Source organism: Hakea prostrata, chromosome 11 (genome assembly GCF_041222555.1).
Source record: "Hakea prostrata isolate BN-2017 chromosome 11, UWA_Hpros_2, whole genome shotgun sequence".
In the NCBI taxonomy this organism is placed as follows: domain Eukaryota; kingdom Viridiplantae; phylum Streptophyta; class Magnoliopsida; order Proteales; family Proteaceae; genus Hakea; species Hakea prostrata.
In genome coordinates, this window is record NC_142610.1 from 5,282,173 (window position 1) to 5,295,668 (window position 13,496).

At 36.1% G+C, this 13,496-nt stretch overlaps 1 pseudogene; it reads left to right on the top strand.

The window, feature by feature from the left end:
* On the top strand, positions 1 to 2,824 carry LOC148999727 (cation/H(+) antiporter 15 pseudogene; annotated as a pseudogene).
* The last annotated feature ends 10,672 nt before the right edge of the window (positions 2,825 to 13,496 follow it).

The window sequence follows — 13,496 nt, forward strand, 5'->3', positions numbered from 1 at the left end:
GACATAATTTTGTGTTTTGCACCCGACATGCTCAAAACAAATGGTATCTGGCAAGGGGAAAATCCACTCGAGTTCTCCCTCCCTCTCTTCCTCCTGCAGCTCACCATCGCGGTCGTCACCACTCGTTTTCTTGTGTTCATTCTTAAACCTTTGCGCCAGCCTCGTGTGGTCTCTGAAATTCTTGTAAGTAATCTTTGCATGAAATTTATCTCAAGCTAGTTTTGGTTATTCATTGTGAGAGGTTATGTTGCGGAGTTAGAGTTATACCAACTTATGTTCTCATATAGACCATCAAAGTGGTTATGATTCAATGGTGTAATAGGCCTTATGAGAGAGTCCAAATAATAGTAGAACCCAGTGTTTTCTATAAATACTTGCTGGAAGCAGCAATCTAGGTATTCCAAACCAAATACTCAGGCTATAATGCTTTAAGATTGAACTCATTGATTTTGATTTGGATTTTCTGTAGGGTGGTGTCTTGTTGGGTCCATCAGTATTGGGAAGGAGCAAGCAGTTCTCAGATACAATTTTTCCATTGAGGAGTCTGATAGTATTGGAGACTATGGCTAATATAGGTCTCCTCTACTTCTTGTTCCTTGTAGGTATTGAAATGGACTTAACTGTGATTAGAAGAATTGGAAAGAAGGCACTGACAATTGCTTTATCTGGTTTGATCTTGCCATTTATCATTGGTGCTTCTTATGCTGTAATCCTATTGCGTCTAGAGGAAGCTGATGGAGAGAAGCCTCAACAGCAACAAAGTAAGGTCTTCTTCCTCTTTTCCGGTGTTGCTCTCTCTGTCACGGCATTTCCGGTGCTTGCTAGAATCCTTGCAGAGCTCAAGCTACTTAGCACAGACCTAGGGAGAGTAGCCATATCAGCAGCTCTTGTCAATGACATTTTGGCGTGGATTCTCCTTGCCTTAAGTATTGCACTTGTAGAGAACAGAAAAGTATCATTAGCTTCTGTAGCTGTCATTGTCTGCACCATTGCCTTTATTTTGTTTTGCATCTTCGTGATCAGACCAGGCATCAAATGGATTATACGAAGAACTCCAGAGGGTGAGAACTTCAATGAATTTTACATAAGCTTAATCCTCACAGGAGTCATGGTGAGTGGTTTTATCACAGACGCCATTGGAACACATTCCATCATTGGTGCCTTTGTTTTTGGCCTTATAATACCAAATGGTCCACTTGGAACTGTACTCATAGAGAAGCTTGAAGATTTTGTGTCTGGGTTGTTGCTTCCTCTCTTCTTTATTGTGAGTGGGCTTAGAACAAACATTGGAAACGTTGGAGGGCCAGAATGGGGCTATGCCTTCTTCACATTGATCTTGGCAAGTTTAGGTAAGGTTGGTGGCACACTTCTCATCTGCCTCTACTATAAGATGCAAGTAAGTGAAGGGCTCACTTTGGGACTTCTCATGAACACCAAAGGACTAATTGAGATGATCATTCTTAATGTGGGTCGCAACCAACAAGTAATAGATGAAAATGCATTTGCACTACTGGTTTTGATGACAACTGTGATGACAAGCATCATCATGCCACTTGTCAATGAGTTTTACAGGCCGGCGAGACATTTCATGCCCTATAAGCGTCGAACAGTACTGCAAACTTCCAATCCCAATTCAGAACTAAGAATTCTTGCTTGTGTTCACACTCCACGCAATGTCCCTACCATGATCAACCTATTAGAGGCTACCCACGCTACCAAGAAATCTCCCATCTCTGTCTATGCTCTTCACCTAGTAGAGCTCACCGGTCGAGCTTCTGCCATGCTCATCGTCCACAACACTCGCACATTCGGTACACCAGCCGTGAACAGAACCCAAGCCCAATCAAACCACATCATCAATGCCTTTGAGAATTATCAGCAACGTGTGAATGGTGTCTCTGTCAAACCTCTCACAGCTATCTCTCCTTATTCTACAATGCATGAGGACATCTGCAACCTTGCTGAGGACAAGCGTGTGGCCTTCATTCTCATGCCTTTTCACAAGCAACAAACAGTGGATGGCTGCATGGAGGCCATAAATCCTGCTTTGAGAACTGTGAACCAAAATGTCTTGGCTAATGCACCTTGCTCGATCGGTATTCTAGTCGATCGAGGCCTCGGTGGAATCGCACGGGCGGCGACAAGCCACACAACCCACCACATTGCAGTCTTCTTTTTTGGAGGACCAGATGATAGAGAAGCATTATCTTATGCTTGGAGGATGTCTCAACAGCCAGTTGTGGATCTCACTGTGCTTCGCTTCTTACCAGGGGAAGATGCAGTTGAACCCACAATACCATCTGACAGTAACACAGACGTGAGAATCTTAAATATTATAACTGACAGCGAAAAAGAGAAGGAACAAGACAATGCATTCTTGACTGAGTTTCGATTGAAAAGCATGAATGATAAGTCAATTTTCTATGCTGAACAAGTGGTGAATAATGGGGAGGAGACAGTGGCAGTAATACGAGAAATGGAAGACACTAACACTTATGATCTGTACATTGTTGGGAGGGGACAAGGGATGATATCTCCATTGACTGCAGGATTAACAGATTGGAGTGAATGTCCAGAACTAGGGGCGATCGGTGACTTGTTATCATCTTCAGATTTTGCAACAACAGTTTCAGTTTTGGTAGTTCAACAATTTGTTGATAATGAAATGAGATTTAGTACTGATAGCCCAGGACAAATGGTTGATGATCAATATAACGTGGATTATATGAATAAATGGACGCAGTGGGGTCAAGGACTTAACCATGGCGGAGGAGATGTTCAGCTAGGGAACATGCACCAGAGAAGCACAAGAAACGGGTGGTGAACCAAGGACAATAGGGTCTCTAGCTGTGTTGGATTAGAAGGTTTAATTAGAGAACAAGAGAGGTGATTCAATTTAGAAAGTATGGGTTGGTTAATCCTTCCTATGAGACCACATCTTGTATTGAACCACATTCACATGTAAAGTGTAATTTTATAATTCTCAAAGAATATCATGAGTTGGGATCATCCACCCACATCAAGAGAAAGCTTTCCAACCCATACATTTGGTTGCATGACAATGTGTACAATCTAAACCAGAATCCCCTAATTTTTGGGCCACAAATCCTTTCTACCCAACTGCCGGTCCTCCCGTTTCCCCCCTCCCATATGGGCCTGCCTATCTACCACAAGTAAGCTTTTGTCAAGCTCGCCTGCCTGGGTGGAGAGTATCTAGATCCCTTTTTTAAGGTAATCAATCAAGTTAGAATTTTGTTTGAGAGAGAATTCTTTCACACACAAATTAGTGAGTGAGAGATGTATATTAACAAGAACAGAATCTTCCCCCCAAACCTTCTCCCTTGAATCTCTTTTTTTGGTTATATATGTTTTAGAAACTTTTTAAACTAGTCCTTTCCCTCCACCTCCATTCCTTCCCTGTTTCTTCCACCTCTTTACTTGTCTTTTCTCCATTTCCTTCTTCAATCTCTGATGCTTACAACAATTCTTAGAAATTGGTCGTCTTTTATTGTTTACAAATTGAAAATAAAAGAAAGATTTCATTTAACACTGTCAATAAAGGAATCAACTACTAGTATGACTGATTCTGATTTCTCAAAATGGAAAAATTAATTGTTTTCTTTCATTTTTCCTTTGTTCTTTGCACAAATAAGCCCAACATCTTTGAGCTCTTTCAATTCAATGCTCCCTTCGATAGAGAGAGGGTTTGGATTTTAAGATCAACCGTATAAGGCTAAAAGAACATCTTTTTCATTTCCTTTTTAATAGTTGTTTTTCTACCAAAAAAGCAAACCAAAGAAGAAAAAAAAGGTTATGCTGGAAAATTTTCAAAGTAGTTGTAGAGATATAGAAAACATAGAAGGAATGGATGTGAAGAAGAAGAAGAAGTGTAGATGGGGAGAACTACTTGAGTCCGGATTCTCTACCCACATGGAGAGAAATTTGTCCAACCACATGGTTGGATGCTTGACACATGTCTAATCGCAAAGCAAGATCTTCTTATTTTATTTAGAATGGATTTAACTCCATTAATCATTTTAATTAATCCCCCCCCAAAAAAAAAAAAAAAAAAAAGATCTTGCTTTGGAATTGAATATATGTCAATAATAATCCAACCATGTGGATTGGAAAAATTCCTTTCCATGTCGGTAGAGGATCCAGACTTGGACAATTTTGTGGCATTTTGGTAAGTTGGGGGAAAATAAGAAATGAAAATTTTGAAAAGAAAAAAGAAACAAACTTCAAGTGGTGCTGTGATGCTGTGTGGATCGTGGGAGGTTTGGTCGTTTAGTTGAGCGAATTGGTGTTTTATTGCATGAGATGGTGAGTACGCGATACGTACATGTTGGACGTGTTGCTAATAAGGCTGCTGATTAGATGTCTAAGTTTCCACTCGATTTGGAGTGCTCTTGGATGTTCTTTCAGGATGTTCCCCATGGGTTGGAGGAGATCCTTCAAGTGGATTGTGATGCTGCTTCCTTTTAGTTTCTCTTTGAGTCCTTGACTCCGTTGTTTTATTATCGAAAAAAAATATATTTTTTCTTTTTTGGTAGGATTTATGTTTGGAATTACATCATACTACTATTATAAAAAGCATGAACACAACCATATTTCATTTTTCTCAAATACCGCTCCGTATTCAATCAATTATACATTTGAGTCACTAATAAATGATGTCTAAAATTGTAAATTTAAATTCTTGAAATAATTTTAACTCTCAATTTTTCTCCTTATTTTTAAGGGTAAATATCACTTACCTCTCCTCTTAGCTGAACAAATAGCACTTAAACCCCTTCTTAGTTGGATAATATCACTTACCTCCCCTATTACCTATCAAATATATCAAACATCTCCCCTCTATTAACTTTCTTGGTTAAATTTAATTTATTTATTTTTTTTGTACAAAATTTTAACTTTTACTGTTAAATATTTTTCTAAAACCCCAAACTACCTTTAGATGAAAACTTTTTTTTAGGTTAAACCCTAAATTAAACACATACTCCTTGTTATCAAAATGCAATTTAAATTGAGACATCTTGGCCCAAAACACCCTCAATTGATGTTATTTTTAAGTCCCAAAACACCTTTAATTAACTTCAACTCTTTAATTTAATAAAGAGAGAGAGAGAGAGAGAGAGAGAGAGAGAGAGAGAGAGAGAGAGAGAGAGGAGAGAGAGAGAGAGAGAGAGAGAGAGAGAGCATCGAGGCTTCATCTTCTCAATTTAAATTGCATTTTGATATCAAGTAGTATGCATTTTTTTTAGTTGTTTGATAGAAATAAAAAAAGGTATGTTGGGGCTTTAATAATTAAAGATAATTTGGGTTTTGACTATGATATGTTGGTTTTTAACAATTATTTTAATTGAGGGTAATTTTTTTTTTGGGTAATTAATTTAGGGTAATTTAATATTTTAACTACTAGGGTGATTACAGTAATTTAGGGTATAAACTAAAATTGTTTTCAACCAAGGGTAATTTTGGGTTTAAGAAAAATATTTAAGGGTAAAAGTTAAATTTAATCAAGAAAGTTAACAGAGGGGAGGTAAGTGACATTATCCAACTAATAAGGGGGTCTGCTATTTGTTCAGCTAAGAGGGGAGGTAAGTGATATTTACCCTAACATTAATTACTTGATATGTTAGTCGATGTCTCTTTGTATTCCCCCCCCCCCTCCCAAGAAAAAAAGGTATCTCCCTTACAATTTAGAAGCATATTTTTTGGCCGTTTGTGGTTAATCATTCATCAATTTCTAAAAGCACAAACTCTCAAGAAACAGTTAAGTTTTTAGACATTTTAGATTTTTAGAAAGGCGCAAAACTGTAACTTTGTTATAAAATGAAGAAATATATTCAAGACAAGAAAGAAAATTAGGACAAAATGAGTTTAACTCTCTTATTGAATTATTCATTACATATTTATAGTTGAACTAACATCTTCTCTGATATATATAAATATCAAAGTCTACAAAGAAATACAATATATGATTTTTGCACAAAATACAATGATCTTGATATAGAATGATGGATTGCTAAAATCTTTGGTTAATATGGGAATGCGGATCGCTAAGATTGCACGCTGAGATGGCTCAGATTTTCATTTAAAAGTTACATATTTTGGTATGATCTCTTTGGAGGATGGACATCCATAATTAATATTATTTATAACATTTTCTCTTAGATGTTCATCAATAGATAATGTATCTCATTAAAACTTTACTAAGAAAAAACCCAGTGGGAGAAAATCTTAGTGAAGAAAAAGAATATACATATCTAAATAATACGTATTGGTAGTTGTCTCATTAAAAACCTTACCAGGAAAACCCAGTGGGACAAAACCTTGGTGAAGGAAAAAAGAATGCAGCACGCATTTTCCTGCCTCTTGTGAATTCCCTCACAAACCCTAACCTGGAAATCTATGTCGTAGGTCTGAAAACCCAAAGTCAAGGAAGAAAAAGGTAGAGTACATGCTTTTTTTTTTTGTTTGCCAACCTCGGTTTATAAACCGGGTGGCAACCGTTGTGGTGGGTGACCCCCACGTCGCCGCGTGACACACCACGGCGTGGTGGGTGAGTCACCCAACGGGGATTTTTTGCATCCACAAGGATTCGATACCGGAACCTTGCTTAAGCGAACCAAGCTACTTACCACTTGGACCAACCCCCATTGGTAGAGTACATGCTTTATATATATAACCAAAAAAAAGGGGGGGAAATAATAACACAATGCTTTAGATAACCTGAGAGGTATTTTGGTTTCTCTATGTTTGAAATTTGAATATACTTAACGGCGACTAACAATGTTAGTCTAGTCAAAACTCACACAATAAATAATATATAGCACTAAGAGGACCCAACATTAGTTTGTGATCCACTAAAGGGATCTACACATAAAAAACTCTTAAATAAATGTTAAATGTCTTATTTTCAAATGCAAGTGATTAGGATCCAATTTCTCTGTGCCTCCCTCTAATCTTTTGATTACTTTATAATATACTAAATAATATAACAATAATAATAATAATAGTTGTCAATTCTTATTATTAATTGATCTCTGCTAACAACTAAAGAATAATTAGTGGTCCTTTTTTTAATACCTAGATTAAGAACAAATTTCCTTTAATCATTTAATCATATTTAATAATCTATTTCATTCTCCTTACAATTTTCTTTCACTCAATCCGTCACTTAAAATACTTACAAGCTAGGAATTGAAATGGAAGAAATAATAAGCATGCATATAGTTTGAACAACAAATACAAAATGTTTGAGCCAACATCAAGATTTGAACTAGTACCAATAAAAAGGTGAATTTGTTTTAGATTGGATACATGTCACACAATCACATATGTGGGTTGCCAAATTTATTTTCTTCTCTGACACATCTATTTCCCCAAAAACTAAGGGGGCGTTTGGTTCCGCAATTCTCTGGAATCAGATTCCAGGGAATCATGACTCCAATAAAATAAATCGTTTGGTTCACACGTTGAGTCGGAATCCAAAATCTTCAAGAATCACCAGGAATCCACAATTTACACTAAAAAACTGAATCCACTGGTTTCCAAATAGACTCACCTAATTCAACCCCAAATATAAATATGGATGATTCCCATAGAATCACCATTATGGTGCAAAATTCAGACAGATTTACTTTCCAGAATTAGGGTAACCAAATAGTTTTTTTTTACGAATATGATTATGCAGAACATAATTTCACCGACTCATGATTCCCTACAGAAGCGGATTCCAAGGAATTGTGGAACCAAACGCCCCCTAAATTACTTAAATTAAACATCAGTCACCAAAGAGCATATCAGAATTACTTCAAACTTCCCTTGAATACTCAAACCTAACAACCTCTCAAGTGCCAGATCTGTGCAAAAAATTGGGCACATGACTGATAGATTTTACTTTTTATATTCTCAGTCACAATTTGCACCTATTTGAGTTTAGTGATTTCAAGATCATGGCTAGTTTAGCAACTAGATGCCAAGAGTGCTTCTTAAATGACACAATTACAAAAAACATATGCATGGAGCAACATCAAAGATTTACAGGCCCTTATTACCGAACCATGTTTGCCATCTAAAAAAAGCTATTTATGGCCTGAAACAACCGGTACGAGCCTGTTCTAATAGATCAAGAACTATTCACTTGATGATGGATTCAAGGTCAGTTTTGCAGACTTTTCCATGTCTACACGTCAAAATTTGGATAGCATGATTGAATTACTCTTCTATGTTGATTACATAATCTTTTTTTTTTTTTTTGTTGATACAAAGAAAACAAAGATTACAATGCAGTAAGGTTATTCATAGGTCTTTCAATCCAGATCCTATCACTTTGTCTATCTATGGCTTCATGGGCAAGTTCTTGTGCCATCTCCAGCAAATAGATTGGCTTTATTTTGATGATCGATATCCCTTTTAGGGATGATCCTAGTATCAATAGATCTTGAACTAACTCCAGTGGCCATGGCTTTTGAGGACGTGGTATGAAGTCATTGATTTGGTCCCAATTAGTCCAAATAGATTCAACTTGTATGTTGTATTGTCTTGCTTTCTCCATTCCTTCTCTCAGCCCCTTAACAATAGCCAAATTGAAATTGTCCCCATCAAAAACACCACTCCAGCAATGTACAACTTGGTTGTTGACAGTGATTCCCCAATAGCATCCTGTTTTTTTTGTCCTGTGGTTTACATCACCTGCACAAAAAAGCATAGTAAGAGTAGGGAGAGGAACTGTTGTAAAGTCCGGTGTATGATCAATTTGATCATAAACTGGTGTATTGTCGGGATTTAACCTATCAAGTGGTCCCGGTGGTGCTAGATGGAGGTCACAACACCAGTTACTAATAAATTTTAACACTTTCATGGGCTGTGGTAGTTCATTCCTGAATTTCATTTCATTTCGAACATGCCATATACTGAAACAAGTGATAGCTATGATAGCAAACATCCATCTTAGCACAGGTTTTTCAATGTGTGAATTATAAAATAAATCCAAACAGAAGTCAGTAATATTAGTGAAGGGTAGCCTTTCTGTTCTCAAGCCTAACGGTCCTGCTGCCCAAACCCGCCTTGTCCATTCACAATTGAAGAAGAGGTGCCAACTCGATTCACTACTTGTACCACAAAGCCCACAATTATCCAAATTTGTGCTCCATTTGGCAAGAATCTCATTGACTAGAATTCCTGCATTTAGAAGGCGCCAAAAAAAGAGTTTAAATTTAGGATGGATATTTAATTTCCACAGAAATAACCACCAACATTTATCAGGGAATAATGATCCTCTATTGGCAACTGTAAGCTGCTGATTAGCCAACTTAGTTGTCAGTTTTGGAGCATCAGAGAAATTCAATTTTCAAGTATCCATATCCAATGAAAGATGTAAATTATGAATAGCTGTAGAAATTCTAGGACAAAAAGTTAGAGAAATTTCAGAAGCCAATTGCCTTCTAGTTCTAATAATCTCAGCAACAGTTACCCCTCTCGGAGCAAAATGTATATTGAACTCCCCAACCGAATTCTCATGTGGTTCCTTGATCCATGGGTCAAACCAGAAGGAAGTCTCATTCCCACTTCCCACCTCCCTAAAGACCAATTTCTTTAGAAAAGGTAAAACAGATCTCGAAGCTATTCCGGGTAGTGGAACCGGCTTTTTGCTTGTACCTTGGGATCAAAAAGGGTGGTATTGTTGAAGTACTTGGCTTTGAAACATTTGACCCATATCGAATTTGTTTCAGTAAGGAGCCTCCAACATTGTTTAAGCAAAAGGGCTTTATTCATAGTCTCCATATTTTTCAGCCCTGTTCCTCCCATATATTTAGGTGTACAACATCTATCCCAAGAAATGAGAGTGAGAGACTTACCTTGGCCTGATTTTCCTAGCCAGAACTTCTGACATGTCGAATCCAAAGTTTTACAGATTTGTTTGGGAAACAAAACATATTGCATGTGATAAATAGGCACAGCTTGTAACACAGATTGAATCAATATAGTTCTCCCTGCAAATGAAAGAGAGTGGGCTTTCCAACGAGCTAGCTTGGCCTTGACTTTGTTTAGTATGGGTGAGAGACAAAGAGATTTAGCTTTTCCAGGAAACAGGTGGCTACCCAGATAAGTAGAAGAACTACTCATCTCCTTAATGCCTAATATGTTCAAGATTTGTTGCTTTGTTGAAGGGTTGGTGTTTCGGCTAAAGAAGGCTTCACTCTTATCAAAATTAATCTCCTGTCCAGTGATTTCGCCAAATATATCCAACACAGACTTGATAACACACACATCATTCAAAGTAGCACGACAGAAAAGAAAAGTATCATCAGCAAAGAACAGGTGTGTAATCTCAGGGGCAGATCTAGCAATTTTGATTCCTTGAAAGGCTTGTTCAGACTTAAAAACTCCAAGAAGTCTAGACAAAATTTCCATGATGAGAAGAAAAAGATAAGGACTCAATGGACATCCTTGTCTTAATCCTCTAGAGGCAAAGAACCAAGAGTAGGGAGAACCATTAAGCTTAATAGAGAAAGAGGCAGATGAAATAAGGCATTCAATCATATGCCTCTTTCTCTATTAAGATTACATAATCTTGCATGCACTAATTCAACTCAAATTCATGGAATGATCAAACTTCAAACAACATAATATGGAGTTTGCAATGACAAACATAGGCACTCTCCATTGTTTCCTAGGCATTGAAGTGACCACGAATTTAAATGGGATGTTACTCGGGGATGTTACTTGCTTAGAATACATATGCACTACATCTCCTTCATAATTGATCTTTTATTTATTTATTTTTATTATAAATAAGTGTGCTTCTTTGGCCATGGTTGCTTTGATATGTCCCTGATCCGTCTTGAGCCCAAACAAGGCCTAAGCTCAAAATTTTGGCCTTAAGGTACATCTAGTTGAGATATTATTATATCATATTTAACATATGGACAACAATCATAACTTGGAATTCTATTTTATCTTTGATTTTTAATTTTGTATCAACTTTTGATTTTTTTCTCAGAGTGCAATTTTAAAAATAATTTAGATTTTGAAAGTTTCATTCTCTAATTGTCTACCTTATTTTCAATTTAGCTAAGATATATTTATATTGAAAGACTATTTATCTCTCCCCTATACTTATTTATTGTCATTCGTTCCTCAAAAGTTTTACCCCTAATTCCCCCTAAAAAATGAACTTTTAACTTCTCCATCTCCTATAATATTTTAAATGACCTACCGTTTATTTTTATATCTACAATCGATTAAAGCAATTTTTTATCAAAATTTTCTTCATTTTGTCCTTTTTGTTATAAGATTCCATTCTATGTGAGTACATTTGTTTTTATTTTCATATTTTTTCTTCCCCCCCCCCTTCTTTTATAGAATTTTTTTTTCGTTTGATGGATTTTGATAAAAGTTAAAAAAAAAAATACATCTAATAATGTTTAATAGATTATGATAAAAGATGAATGGAGAAAAATAATAAATATATCTAATCATATTTATATTTAACGAATTCATGTATTAAAAAAAAAAGAGAGAAAGAAAAATTAAAAGATAAAAGATTTCTATTAAAAAAAAAAGCAAGAGTATAAAAAAATACAAAAATAAAAAAATGCGTCCAAATATGTCAACTTAGGGTGGAGAAAAAGAAGAAAGAAAAAAATAATGAAAAACAACATAAAAGGTCAATGTAATTGATTAAATAAATAAAAACAAAGATTAATATTATCAAAGGGTTGGTAATGACTGGCACCCCCATAGTGAAGAAGTTATGAGTTTGACACTTTCTATGATAGACATAATAGTCCCCATTCCCTAGTATAAGCTTTTGCTTTTTAGAAGAAAATAAAAGGATAATATGACCATTTTGAACACTAGGGGAGAAAGAGAGGTAAAAACTCAGTTTTGGACGATAAAAAATGAAACTTTTGAGAAAAGAGTATAGAGTCAATCAAGGACAAGGACAAAAACGGAGGTATAGATAAGAATAGGGCCAACCAGTTGGATTTTTATTTGCTGCTGCAGCTAGAGCTTGCAATCAATAGTCAAGATTTCACCACGCATATGAAAAAGAGTTCAACAGTTGGAAAAACAAAGACGGGGTATGAATTTAAGTGCCATGCTTCAGTGCTGCACATTAAATGCGCCAGTGAAGCACGTCGAGATCGAAATCTCGGTCGAGATCGAAATCTCGGTCGAGATCGAAATCTCGGTCGAGATTTCAATCTCGACCGTGCGCTGCACATGTTGCGCATTAAATGCGCAGCATGCGGGTCACACTATGAATTTAAATACAATTTTTTTTTTTAACATTCAAAGGTTTAGTAATTTAGAAATTTACAAACTGAACCCCCAATACCTTAATATTACCTTCATATTTATAGACTTATAGTTTCCGGTCATTGCTCAACTGTTTTTAGCGGGGATCAGATCACGTACGAAATCTTAAAAGTTTATCATTTTTCTCTATAAACAAAAAAAAAAAAACAAATATTTCAGGATTCAAATTTAAAGCCTTTTCTCTCTTCTTTGTTTTTTTTTATTGGAACTTTTAGAATAGACAAATCTAATGAAACTAGAAACTTGGAATTAAAGTTTTTCAAAAGCCACTTTTATACTTCCAAAGCTTCAGTTGTTCACCCTAAGTGTCTACCCTTTCTTCTTTGTTATGATTTTAGCAGCTTCAGGGTGAGAACTCTGGATTTGTGTTTTATTCTCCTTCCATTTTTCTGTACAGTTCCTAAATTTCAGTTTGATCAGAGTAGAATGTGGGTTTTGTTTCTTAGAAGTTGCTACAGTTCTTCATTTCTATTTTCTTTGACTAAATCATGAATCTTGGAGTCGTGATTTATCAGCTTGCTTGACATTGCTTAGAGTGTTCGCTTGTTCTAAGGTTTAGTCTTCGACGGAGAGAAATGAATCAAGGGTTTCATTTTGTAAATTTTTAAAATACCAAATCTTTGAATGTTAAAAATAAAAATCATATTTACATTCATACCGCTACATTTTCTCTCCTAACTGCTTGATTCTTTTTCATATACGTGGCAAAATCTTGGGCATTGGTTACACGGTTTAGCCGTTGCAGCAAATAAAAATTATGACCCATCTTGTTTGAACCGATCAAAGGATAATCATGGCCAGATTGGGCTTGACTTGAACCATTTATGTTTAGATACAATTAGGGGTGTCAATTTGCAGCCTGAACCACATCGGCCCGTTATAGCCAGCATCGGCCTGGACTGAACCTTAATGGGCTGTGTTTGGGCTGAGGGTGGCAGAGCCCACACTAACCCGAACCTAAACCACAACCCATTATAAACCGTTTTACAACCGGTTTTACAACTCGTTTTAAAAATTGAGCATGAAATAGTCTTCTACTAATTGTAAATGACAATTAAAAAGATTAAGCATGAATGCCCAATTTGAATGTATCAAGTTTGTTTAATTAAGTATATATATTTATCCAATCAAAAGGTATTTCTTTGTATATCAAGTAAAATACC